The sequence below is a fragment of the Haliotis cracherodii genome, unplaced genomic scaffold (assembly GCF_022045235.1).
Source record: "Haliotis cracherodii isolate W230 unplaced genomic scaffold, xgHalCrac1.p SCAF_2, whole genome shotgun sequence".
NCBI lineage: Eukaryota > Metazoa > Mollusca > Gastropoda > Lepetellida > Haliotidae > Haliotis > Haliotis cracherodii.
In genome coordinates, this window is record NW_027266275.1 from 11,496,909 (window position 1) to 11,511,456 (window position 14,548).

The following is a 14,548-nucleotide window of genomic DNA, read 5'->3' on the forward strand; positions in this document are numbered from 1 at the left end:
ATTCACTATTTCGGAAAGGAATAGTTAAAACAATGTTCAGTTTCTTCAGTGTCACTGTCCATATTTCTATATACATCTTGCATCTTATATGATTGGTAGTGGAGCTCGGTATGTTATGAGCAGTTTTCAAATCACTGAAGCATAAACAAGGGCTGCGCCTTGTATAGTAAACCTCCTGCATTCAATAATATAATCTGATGTCTATATATTAATGTGTAAGCGTTATTGATCCTTGACCTTCTGCCATGGATGACTAGAAAAGAGATGTTGAAGGCCATGATAAAGGTAATCTTATTGATTAAAATCCGTTTCATGAAACGATCCGAAATGGAGTTACCATCACATATGTTACTAAATGCTTCATCACGCCGATTAGTAATGATCGTGTCATTACATACAATGTATACGTATTGTTTATACCATGTTTCATGGCGATCGAGATATGTTTTGTCATATTTTCTTTGCCAGAAATCTTTCGAGTCTCCATTTTTTATTACACTTGCATAAAGTGTCATGGTCAAATGGGGTAGAATAGGTCTTCAGCAACTCGTGCTTGCCGTAAAAGGCGACTATGCTTGCCGTAAGAGGCGACTACGGATCGGGTGGTCAGGCTCGCTGACTTGGTTTAAGCATGACATCGATTCAAAGTGCATGGATCGATGCTGATGATATCAGTGGATTGTGTGGTCCAGTCTCGATTATTTACAGACCCCCGTTAAATCTCCAAAGTAAGTAAGTAAGTAACTCATTGAGTCTTGCTTGACAACGGTATAAGGATCTATACCGAAACGTCGCCTTTTACAGTATTAAAAAAGTTGTTTTCCATACAAAATTGTGTCTATCTTATTGCACTACATAACGAAGTGTTTGTGTGTGGCTGCTTGTACTAGTCTGGAATAATGCCGATTTCATAGTGCCATCTCACTGAGGTACCATTCTGCAGTTTACCATGAATGCCCCACTCCAACACAGTTTACTGACTCCGAGCCGACTGTCATATCTTAAGCCCCTAAAAGTCGAGCGCCAGGCAGGGTAACATCAAGTATAATCTTTTCACGCCTTTTGGTATGACTCGACCGGGGATCAAACCCCGGACCTTCCTCTCTCTTAGCAGTTGCTGTACCGCTAGACCACGGAGGCGGATCTCCCTATTTGGCCTGAGCTACCTACTTTTGTATGCCTGTAGAACAGGTCTCGTTTTGTATCCATCTGATGAAGTGGTAAATCGGTTTTGGGCAGATATCGTAGATTGGTATTCGTTTCATATTAACTGGATTACAGCAGAAGTCCAATTATGTCGTAAATACATGTATCCTGTATCGCGGGAACATATTGACCCAACGTGTAGCCATCCCAACACAGCACCACAACAATTGATATGAAGCATATAGACCAATGTAGACTTACATTTCATTGTACTCATATGATACTGTACTATACTATTATTGCGACGTTCGGTACAGATTGATATTCCGTTGTTCTTGATAACATCTATGTAAAATGGGGGTAAACCATATAGGCAAGGAGTAGGCATATTGAGCCAAAGACCACAGCACCATCCCGGGTTAAGTGTTTTCCATGATTCAGAGGGGCGGTATGATAGCCTAGTGGTTAAAGCGCTCGCTCGTCAGACCGAAGACCCGGGTTCGATTACCGACATGGATACAATGTGTGAAGCCCATTTCTGGTGTCCCCCACCGTGATATTGCTGGAATATTGCTAAAATCGGCGTAAACTCATACTCACTCACTCACTCACTCACTCCATGATTCAGATACATGTACAAATAGATCTGGGGTTCATTTGACAATCCTTTTGCTTTCATCTGTCTACAAAAAAATCTCTAAATATATAAATGAATCAAAACTGACAAACACAACAGCAAATTATTGAGAGGACATGTAAACATTTAATACCCATCATATATTTAATATATTATCTCAACTCTTACATGTAAACATGACCTTCGCATAACAGAAATCCTCTCACAGTTATGATTTAAGCTTCGAAAATGAATTGAAAATTGCAAAACATTGTATTGTTACAAGTGATTTGGGCCTAATGCCCATGATAAGCTGTTTCCGGGCTCGGAGAAGGGACGCAACTCTTCACAGCAAAAAGAATGCCTCCTACCACTTGGTCACCCGTGTCTACTCTTATTCGTATGCCGTTAGAGTTCCATATGGTGTCACACAGGCCGCCCATATGCTGCTGAGACATAAGAATGTGCATCTTAATACATGTTGTCCTTCCCCGTCATCCCCTCCCTTTCATCCTCACACATCATCCCGAGATGTGAGAACTCAATCCGACAAAGCCCTTCATCGATTTACATTCACATACTATGTGAAAACAAATTTCTTGATTTCCCCTCCACCAGTTACAAGAACTGAGTCATGTTTGTCAATGCACAGACTAATTGGCTGATTGATGCCATCCTGAGATGTGAGGACATCGCTGACATATTCCCCTGTCTCGGTTAGCTGTATAATAGTCACGGCGATCTTGTCTACAAACATGATATCTCCTGTGTTGGTTGTTAAGATGCCAGTAGGCTTACGGAGTGTCCTATCTCCGGTAGGGACGTATCTCCACACGACATCCCCATCTGACGTCAAACATGTGACAGACTTCTTGCAGCAGTCAGACACGAGTATGTTGCCCTTGTTGCTCACACACATATAGGCGGGGTAGGCAAACAGTGTCTCGTTGTTGTGTGTAGCGACTGACCTCAGCACTTGTCCTGTCATGTCCAGGATATCAAGACAGTCCCAAGTACCTGCTGCCAGAGATGAAGGACCCAGAACAGCGAGACTGGCGTAGCCCTTGTTTGTTGTGATGGTTGAGTTCAGTACCAGGTCCGGGGACAACTCTACTGTTAGAATCTTCCGTGAGCCAGGGACAGCAACTATCACCTCTTTCTCCGTCAACCGTGTTAGACCAAATGGAGAGTCATCCAGGGGAAGTCTACCTTGACATGGTTGATTGTTTCTGTTGTAGACAGATTTCACACACTTGTTGGTGTAGTCCGTAACAACAATTGTCTGTATGCCATCTACATAAAGTGCTGTGACACCAGGCATTCTAGGTATCCCTTCGTCATCCTCTGAGGTCGCATCAAGTGTGTGGAACAACACTGGTGAACACTTCAGTCCATCTCCATATGTGACGTCAATCTTCCCAAGTTGTAGGTCATCTAGGATGTGCTGGACGTTGTCAGTGTCAGGTTTGAACCTGATGTCATCTATTCTCTGTGTGTCTGCTATGTCTTTGTCCCTGACATCCCCCAACTCTACAGCTCCCGACTCCCAGGCCTGATACGCGTCATACAGGTCCATCTCACAGTCCGATACCAAGGCCTGGTCAATGAACTCACAACGATGTTTGTACATCTGCTTCTCAATCTCTTCAAGCTTTACATCAGCATGAGTCTGAATGACTTGTTTGTCTGTTATTTCATCCACTTCATCCAACAGCTTTTGTTCCTTCAGCCTGATGTGCTGTATCATTTTATTGGCGTAAAGATGGATTTGTTCTTTAGTGGCCAATTTATTGTCTTTTATTTGATCTAATTTCATCGTATGTCTCTCTATCCTTTTACCTTTGCCATGATATTTAGTCTGCAAGATATTTCTTTTCAGAGTCAACTCTGACTTCATTCTTTCTACTTGTGAATTGGTTGTGACGACAGAGTCACATTTCCTATGGTAGACCACGCAGCATGACTGACACAGTGACTTGTTACAGTCTTTACAGATATATATGACTTTCTTGTGCTTGTGCTCTTGACACATGATCTTGCGTCTCTGCTTAACCTTTACCTCTCCAGACAGGTCGCATAGTTCATGGTCACGAGATAAGGGACTAGCACGATGAATCTTGACACATCTTCCACAGAGGTTAACTTCACAGACCGGACACCAGGAGGTCCCTGGAGTTGTCTCCCTTAGCTGGCATCATAACGTGCAGCATAAACCTATACATTAAAACATATTACACAATGACTTTTATATATAATTATATTTTTTAAATGCATACATACATTTTCTGGCGCTGCACGTAACTCGTGATAATATCTTTGTAAAATTTGGCGGTAAGACATTTCAGCAAAAGGTAGGCATCCCCATGGTACCAATTTTTTGCTCAGAAGTTATTTGATCAAGGTTACAACATTCAAGGCCTCAATAAAGCTTTCAAAAAGTGTTGCAGTAGATTTGTTGAGGACATTTCCCAATTTGATTTGACTTATGTTGCCATGTTTTTTCATTTGAAAATTAACTTGCCTTTGCATGTGTTTGTGTCGGGTGCCACCGGTGCGGCTCACCTTTTCGCGAACACCTGGTATCATCACTATGTAATGGTGATTCATAAACACATGCTAATTATATAGTCGGAATCGTACAATCGACTCTGCTTTTGGCAGAGATTCCTTGTGAATATGGAAAGGATTTTGTCGCTTGTATTTACCTTCAGTAGAAGGTCCAGCTTGTGTGTCAATCAACCCCTGTATAATGATGCTGGGTTTGATCTGCCCCGCCCACTCCTCCACTGGTCGGCTGGGATGGGGGACTTTGGTATCTTGTCGACAGCAGGGACAGGGGATCGTCTTGGACTGTACAGCATCTGGTCTCGTTTGGATGTATCCTGTGACACATTTCCTGCAGAATGTGTGATCACACCTCAGTGTACAGGGGTCTGTGTACAGTTCCTGGCAGATCACACAGGTGAGGAATTCCATCACTTTTTCAGCCCGCGACGTCGCCATCTGTAAAACAGGACATAATAGTATGAGATCACTGTCACAATCAAGATCACTCAGGAAATGTTTCAGTTAGATGAATAAGTGATGTTTTGTTTCTTATTTAATTTTTAAATTTAAGCATGTGAAAGAAAATGTAAAACGTTATTTCCCATTTAACTTATGATTGTATTGGGACACTGTGACTTAATGATTAATATGTTGTACTTAAAACACTATTTAGAAACTACTGAATGCTGTGAGAATTTTCAAAATCATACCATGAAGAAAGATAACTGCAGATGAAGCATATATCTCACTTTCTGGCACTGTTGATTTAAAACTGATTGCCAATTACGTATGCAACATGAACACAAAGGTAAGGGTACACAAAAGAGAGAATTGACATTAGGGAATATCACTGTAATTACCACAGTTGAGGGCACTTGACATGGTCAGGCTGGGAGTGTATGTAAAGACTTATGTAGGTGTGGCAGTGTCGCATTGCTTCAACAGAGTATCAAATTATTTCTAAAAGCTATTTTTTAAAACACCCCAACATCGTCCTGTATGAGGGACTATTGATCCATCTCTACGTGCCTGGTTTATATACACGCCCCCTCACTGTCACAGTACAAGGAAGGAAACTGTGAAAGTCAGTGTGTCGGGGTCAAAGATTAATGTTTTTATTTTTTCAGTATTTCATATTGACGAAGGACTTTGTTTACCTGAATTGATACACATAAACAGTTGTAACTAACGTATAACGGTAGAAGTAAGATAAATGTAAGATACAAGGTGTTTCAGGATACGAAACACGATCTTTCTCGGCAAGTCATACTTTCAGTTTCTCTGACATTAGTTTTAAGTTCCCTGAATGTGTGTGTTCACCACACAAACTTAATATTTAAGAAATACAAACCGTATACAAGTTGATTGTGTCAGATGCTAGTAGATGAATAGATACTTCTTCATCATATGGATCCTGTCGGCTTTACTTAATATCCCGGAAACCTTGAAATAACACTTCCCATCGAGGTAAGCAGTTGTGTCTATCTGAATCTTCCGTATGACATACAAGGGAGGCAACCACGAAACCTCGACAAGTGCTGATTGGCCAGAGCTAACGACAACGTAGTTTCCCGGATCGATTCTACTATGACGGACATAGCTAGGCGAGATGTCCACACATCCCAAGATACATACTTCTTGTATTCATTAAATATAGTGTAGTTGTAAAGTCCTATCGTGTCACAAGCATTTGTTTTAACACAAAGACGTGTTCCGATGTTCACATGAATTGTCCTTTCTTGGTGTATAGAAAGCAAAGTGACTTGTTGGTGAGTGAGCGTTTGGGCCACATGTGTATGCATCTGATGTATGGTGATCTAAATACTATACATATGTTATTTAGATATGCTTTATAAGCAATGTTAACTATTGGTGATACGGATCATATATGTATTGAACTATTTGTAATCACCTGTGATTTGTAAATTGAATAAACGTGTGGACGGACTTGGATTTGTTTGATTGATCACAGATTGATTTCATTCGGTGATTTGTTCAAGTAAGTGACTTAGAGAGTTGGGTATAACGCTGTCTGCAACAGTATGTAAGTTATGACATGCCGTTTCAGCCGGACATCTGTTTCAACCTAATTTTATCTGTTTTCAAACCTCTACCTAGGTCTCCAAATAAACTGTAATCAGTAGAAAATCAAACACGCTACTCCGCTTCATCGATTTATATTTCATAAACCATGTGCGGTGAGGTGAAATGGGGTTTAACGTCGCGTCCAAGTTTATTGCACTTATATAGCGACGTGCATGCACGTGTGTGTGTGTGTGTGTGGCTGCTTGTACTAGTTCGGACTGATGCCGATTGGTAGTACTAGCTCACTGAGATACGATGCCGCACTTTAACATGAATACCCCACTCAGACACAGTATACTGACTCCGAGCCGACAAGTCCTTGTTTTAGCCCCTTAATGCCGAGCGCCAGACAGGGTAACAACAAGTACCATCTTTTAACGTCTTTTGGTATGACGCGGTCGGGGATCGCACCCCGGACCTTCCGCTCTCCGGGCGAGCGCTCTACCATTAGACGAATTCTCGTAAACCAAGAATCTGCCTTGCAATGAGAGCTAATATGTGGCTCTACCGATACTATCGTCATCATTATCTAGTTCAGGAATATAACAAAATAAATCGCCTCAAAGTAATACTATATTCGGCAATGTTAACATCGTCATTTACAGCTGATGAATAATGCATATCTCAAAATGTTTTATCATGCCGAATAATGCATATTTTAAAATATATGACCAATTCATGATTAACCTTCTGGTTTATTCCCATCAAACAGATAATGTTTAATGGTTCTCCTTTTCGATGTCGAATAAACAATAATATGTGCCTTTATGTTAACCAAACAATATCTGTATTTCAGTGAAAGCCACTGAATCTCAATATAGGAATGCATTGTCCCAATAATACCGGCTGTAAAACTATCATGGATATGGGTAAGCCCAGCTCTGGTTCGCGTCAACTGAACGTCATTGGCTTTGAGCCTTAATTTGAGGTAATAACTTATTCAATATACACACCCAGTATATAAATGATAATGTGCCGTTTAGTACAAAGTACGGATCAACGATGTGGGAGTGAGGTGAGTGTTTAGCCGCTTAGAGAAGAGCGAGAGAGTAAAAACGACAGTGAATGAAAATGTTATACGGGAACAATAACAATAATTGAATTTACACGGCAAAACTCCAGGATATATGAACACACATGATAGAGTCGTATTCATGAACAAGTGGTCATGAAATGACCATACAGGGAAACATCTTGCTTGATGCTGGCATTTTCATTTTTGTTTCCCATAATAAAATAGACAGAAACAAACATTGACGCGAACGTACATTGTACATTCAGCTGCGCCTGATTTCTAATGTTACCCTTGTATGATATGGGTATAGCCATGACAGCAAGATTGATCAATCCACATTAAACACTGAAACAGTTTTACAGCCCCTTGTCGTTTCAGAAATTTGAGATAGTTAGATCGAGACCCCATGTGTGATAAAAGACTGATGTTTAAACATGAACCTGGAAGGACAAAAGTTATATTCATTTAAGAATTGAACGTCAGTTTGGATGGGTTCATTGAAGTGTGAACGATTTAAAAGCGCTGGTTAAACTGTGTGAACTTCCGAACTTGCGAGTCCTCCGGTTTCGCCGAAGAATATTGCAACAATGTCATTTTGTCGGTATTTGCCGGCTCTCGGTCACATTTTCCCACTCAGGCGCCCAACTCATACTCAGTTACGCAAAGAAAAATAGTTCTCTGAGTATATACAACATAATCTAGAAATATGTCAACATAATTTCCTTCTCTGAACAAACAAACAAACAAACAAATTTACAAACAATATTTGGGATAAATCAAATCTTCAAAATAGGTTACAGCAAGGTGAACAAAATATAAACATGGCCTCGATGCACCGAGGCGAGGTCAACCTTCAAGCGCGGATTTATATATGACGTCACATAAGTTTGTAAAGCGGTGCATTTCGCGTCGAACGGGAGCATGAGGATGAAATTTATACCTACTGCTGTTGAAAATGACGTTTCTGGAGCAGTTATGGAAAACACCCCGACGCGTGAACTCTCTCATGACACTAGCAAATTTGGAATATCACCGAATTATGAATGTGTTGCTTGTGTTTTGATAATCGCAAACCGATTCGGACGATGCGGAATGTATTGGGGGATGGAACGGAGTGCTCTGAAACTTGTGTGTTTTGTGTTAATTTTCAACGTCAGGATCTGCTGTATATTGAGTTTGGGATTTGTCGTGTGTGCTGTAATACTTTGCTTAGCTGGTGTCTCTTGTCACCTGAGATGGGCCTACTTGCTCCATTTCTGTGCCCCGTCATTCCTCATGTGCCGTCGCTTCTCGGCATAAAATGCACGGAGAAGGTCGGCCAACTCAGAAACCGGAATATGGTAATTCCGTCTACGGATATTGTCTCCGATGACCACTCGGTAAAACAGGTAGGCACGTTTTTTTCATTTTTTTTTCATTTCAGTTTCTTTCCTTACCTTTATATGTTTTATGGTTTCTCAAAATCTTGGATTCTTTTTCCGATACGATAGTGAATCGGTTTTTAGTTTGGGATTGATCAGGAGCAGTCGCTTTGATCTGTGTCAGCGGCCACATCTGAGCAGGGTACGACATTGTTTTCATTGGTGCTAGATTCTGGCATTTCCGAAAACAAGGCATCAAAGTCAATACCGCTCATTTAACAAAAATCAATTTCTTTCACCTCAGTAATTTTACAGAATTCATTTTCTTCACTTGCGTTATTAGTATTGAAAGATCGCCATTCGATATCCAAATCACTGTGAGGAATATCCATTTTGTTTCATCTAGGCCTAGCAGCTGGAAGACATTAAACACTAGAACCAAAGCATTTATCTATTTTTAAGTCAGACGAAATTACAAAAGAAAGACAAAAATACTAAATTAATTATATTCCTGATAAATGCACGGAGAAGGTCGGCCAACTCAGAAACCGGAAGAGTAGATTTCTAATTCCGACTACGGATATTTTCTCGTCTCTGATGATCAATCGGCAAGTATTTTTTTTTTAAATTTATGTTTTATGGTTTCTCCAAATCTTAGATTTTTTCCCCCGATGCGATAGTGAATCGTGATTTAGTTTGGAATTGATCAGGAGCAGTCGCGTTTGCTCTGTGTCAGCGGCCAAATCTGAACAGGGTACTACATTGTTTTCATTGTTGCTAGATTCCTGTCACTTCCGAAAACAAGGCATCAAAGTCAATATCGCTCAATAAATCAATTTCGTTCACCTCACTGATTTTACAGAATTCATTTTCTTCACTTGCATTATTAGCATTGAAAGCTAGCCATTCCATATCCAAATCACCGTAAGGACAATCCATTTTGTTTCATGTAGCAGCTAGACGACATCAAACACCAAAAACCAAAGCAATTATTTATTTATACGTCAGATACAATGTTACAAGACCAGGCAAAAATGCTAAATTAATTATATTGCTGATAAATGCAGGGATTAAAAAGAACATAGAACATAACGATGATCGTAAACACCGATCGAGAATTCGGGGAAACCCCGGAAAGTAGTTCCGGCAAAAATTCACATCCATTTCACAAAAAATTGTCCACATCGTGTGAACTTTTTTTGTCCGTACACAGGTGTGTGAACTCCAAATATCAGATCACGTGACTACCCATTCAGCCAACCAGCACGAAAGAAACAGTGTAAACTTCAAAGTATGAAATTATTTACTATTAAGATGTACATAAAACTGAATGTGGCGTCCGTTCCCCAAAACGGAAATTTAAATCAAACAGAATCAGAATCAGGAGATCAGAATGGGATCGGTGTATCAGTCACCTGTGTCCATTGATTGTGCTAAAGTACAGCCAGATGTCAGAAGGACTAAAAGTTGAAGGTTGTGCTGAAACGTCCATGTGTCATCCATGCCAGATTACATTCATCGGTCATCAGTTGCATGAATAGATGCTTGTATATTACACCGGTAGTCAGTGACGGCCAGTTGTACAAATTGATAGACTCCCTATGTACAGATCCATAAGGGTGGCAGATAGCCAAGTATGTAAACGAAACGACAATCTGTCATCTATATGTAGCGGCCATAAAATTTCCGAGTCCCGTGATGGGATTCGAACCACGGACCTTCTGAACCGAGGTCGGACGCCTTGTCCACATGACCAAAGAGGTTAACCCCGTCAGCAAGCTGACAAGGTAAGGATGTCATCTGTGGGACGACTCCACGCCCTGCTACATATAGTTCATACATCTCACCCTCTTAACATCCCCCATTTCTGGTGTCCCCCGCCGTGATATTGCTGGAATATTGCTAAAAGCGGCGTAAAACCAAACTCACTCACTCACTCACTCCTAACATCCTACACTATCCTCCCTGGATAATATTTAATATTAAAACTTTCGCGAGACTATGGTGTATATGAATCAACGCAACAATCAATCCACCTTCATGGTTGTTTCGAAAAATGAAGAAACACGTGTATACCTTTGGCCACCATGTAAGGATGAATGACTTGATTTCCCCTCCGCAAGTATCAAGAAATGAGCCATGTTTGTCAATGCGCAGTGTGAGTGAGTTTGGTTTTACGCCGCCTTTAGCAATATTCCAGCAATATCACGTGGGGACATCAGAAATGGGCTTCACAAGTTGCACCCATGTCGGGATTTGAACCCGGGTCCTTGGCGTGACGAGCGAACGCTTTAACCACTAGGCTACACAACCGCCCCGTCAATGCACAGAGCAATGTTGACACACATGATGGCGGGAAAGTCAAACAGCGTTTCATTGTGTGTAGTGACTGATTTATTCCTATTCTCCCATGATATATGCAAATACCTTCTATGCAGATAATGCGAGTGGCGGGTGTTCATTTCCATCTCTATTTTGCTTTTCCGCCCAATGAGTTTCGTCAGATAATCGGGACCGACATTATCTGGCGTTTACGTTTTAAATTGATAACGTAGTGGAAATTGTCATAAGATGTTTTCTATTACTTCGGGGCCCTTGAATTAATAACGTGTTGGAGATTGTCAAAAGATGACTTCTATTACTTCAGGGCTCTTGAATTTATAACGTGTTGGAGATTGTCATAAGATGTCTTCTATTACTTCAGGGCCCTTGAATTTATAACGTGTTGGAGATTGTCATAGGATGTCTTCTATTACTCCGGGATCCTTGAATTAATAACGTGTTGGAGATTGTCATAAGATGTCTTCTTTTACTCCAGGATCCTTGAAATAATAACGTGTTGGAGATTGTCATAAGATGTCTCCTATTACTCCAGGATCCTTGAAATAATAACGTCTTGGAGATTGTCATAAGATGTCTTCTATTACTCCAGGATCCTTGAATTAATAGCGTGTTGGAGATTGTCATAATATGTCTTCTATTACTTCAGGGCCATTGAATTTATAACGTGTTGGAGATTTTCATAAGATGTCTTCTATTACTTAAGGGCCATTGAATTGATAACGTGTTGGTGATTGTCATCAAAATGAATGTTATTACTTTGATGTAATTGATGGAATTCACGAGTTTCGTAAAATGTTTACTTAACGGGATATGAGTGTGGTATTTTATCCATTACCCACGTGAAATTTGTTTTAATTGTAATACATAACAACTTTCGTTCCTTAACACACAAGACTGAAACCCGTTGCAAATCTTGAATATTGATGTATGCCCAAATATAGGCATTGTTGACATTTATATGTATACGCATTAACAACATGTTCCTGTTGTTGTGTTCGCTGTGCAGAGTTGCGTCCCCTGGACACGCCAGAAACCTATGATTGTGGGTTCGAATCCCGGTTCGCCCCGATTATGTTTCTAGGTTTGTCAGCACCATACCCGTGCTCGTGGGTTTCATCGAAGTGGTAAACGTCTGAGACCTGCATCACTTCGGGCTTTCCTCCCACATTAAGCTGACACGCCGCGATATAACTGGAATACTGTTAAAAGCAGAGTTAAACCCAACTCACTCACTCACTCACTCCTGTTGTTGTGCATGCAAACATGACAGTACCAACGCTCAAGATGTTTTTGTAAAAAAAGTCTTCAACTTATGGTAATTCAAGCACATTGTTGGACACAGGAAAACTGTAAGAAAACTTACATAGTCAATTAGCGCCGCGCTTCAAATCTCGGACGAACACTCGGTCATTCGTACCGACGGGGTCCCGGCGGTGCAATCAAAATGGTTCAGTTTTCCTGATCAGCTGAATTTATATTCTATCCGTAACATTTTGGAAGAGAGAAATCAGAGTGCTTGCCAAAGACATTTATGTTAACTGTACCACCCTATACTGAAGACGTGAAAATCATCTAACTCAAGTGCTTGCATGTCAGTGACAGCTTCGAGAGAAGGGCAAGGTCACCATCGGAATAAGAAAAGACAACCGTGATCTACTCTCAGCGTTTTACGCTAGAGATCAATATAGGTAATGTTATTATTCACATTAGTGATGTTTTAGGCCACAAAAACAGAAGTCAGGCACACTTCCACGGAGTTTTCGAATGATTTGTATCGGAGCTTTACACTTCAAGTGATCTGGTCTTGCAGTCGTGTATGTTCATTCATGAACAAACACTTTCAATGTCACAAATGTCACAAAATACGCTTTGAAGGGAACACTGATGGCACAACCGGAGCATCCAACGTAAGTCCAGATATTTGTCCAGATAATTTAGACTGACTTCATTTCACCATACTTAACCTTTTACATTAAATCACACTCGCGAAAGTGGTCGAGTGTGTCGTACTCATAGGGACCCAGCCCCGATGTATCTGTAGCTATAGTCGTACATTGCAAATGGACATAGCTCGATTGTATCGATATAATGCCTGTAGCAGCACTACTGTATGCATAACTATTATATAATGCAAAGCGACATTGATGTGTGTGACTATCTTCTGTAGTTTAATAAAGTGCTTGTAAATGTCTCTCGCTTTCGTGAGATTCCTTCAGTTGTGCCTTGTAGTTGCAAACGTGAATGACTTTTTTATGAATGAAGAGCAGAAGCTGCAATATGAGACAAAACAAATCTAACCAACGACAGGTCATTAAAAACATAACAGCAAACTTCAACCTGCTTGATTTTACATTTATTTTCCTTCGAAATACCACTGGCAATATATTACAAAGTCTGGACTTTTGAAAAGCTAGATTATAATAGTTTATCACATAGTGTTGAATCGTGTTGGAACATCCACTAAATAACATAACAGTCATTGAATACAAGTATATATTTGTGATTTAGATATTTATGGGAATACAATAAGAGTTGATGATGCTTACTGAAAGGTGGTATCATGTTGTAACTGTGACATTCACATTACAATCGTCAACAGGTGAAGTATGTCAATTCCACATTGGATTCCTCGGATCGGGACGAGAATCCTACAGGTGCTACATGAGTTGAGTGCTTCTCGTGAGTGCAAAGGCTAGAACTACATAGTCTCACTTCGGGAAATAGAATGATGTACGTATTAGGAAGAATATAAACACGTTATACAATCAGGGTCAATGAGGAATCCTCGACAGTAACATGTCTTTAACTGCACAACAGAATTCCAATACCTTACTGCGGACACCTTTGGCTAAATACATGAGCAAAACATGAAAAAAGCAATATATTCTCAGGAAATCAAACTTTGAAATGCACCTCTCCTATTCGTATAGAAACTGTACTCCCAACTGGAAAAGAATCCATGAAGCAGTTTTCAAGTTATATGTCGCACAAACGATGAAACATAAAAAAAGCAATTCACAACATGAAAACATCATATTTTTTCAAAAATACACATATCAACATTAAAATTTTCCACTGCACCTTTTCTCTTAGAAGAGAAACTGTTCCCTCATTTTGATGAGAATCCATGAAGTAGTGTTCAAGTATAGGTCGCACAAATGTGAAAAAAATATAAAGCTGTATTTTTTTCAGAAAGTTCAAATATTGAAATCAAACTTCGCATTGTACCTCTATTATAGTCATGAAAAGTGTTTATCAAGTTTGAAAAGAATCTATTTAGTAGATTTCAAGTTATAGATCGCCTCAAAAGGACGGACAGACGCAGGGAAAGACGGATGGACAGAAGAAGGATGGAATTCCTTGGTATAACTATGTACATAAATACGTATAAAACATACAACTGCGATCTTTTTCAATATTCAAAACTAATCTCGT

General features: G+C 40.1%; 1 pseudogene; it reads right to left on the reverse strand.

The window, feature by feature from the left end:
• Positions 1-2,342: 2,342 nt before the first annotated feature.
• On the reverse strand, positions 2,343-5,726 carry LOC139469781 (tripartite motif-containing protein 2-like; annotated as a pseudogene).
• Positions 5,727-14,548: the final 8,822 nt, after the last annotated feature.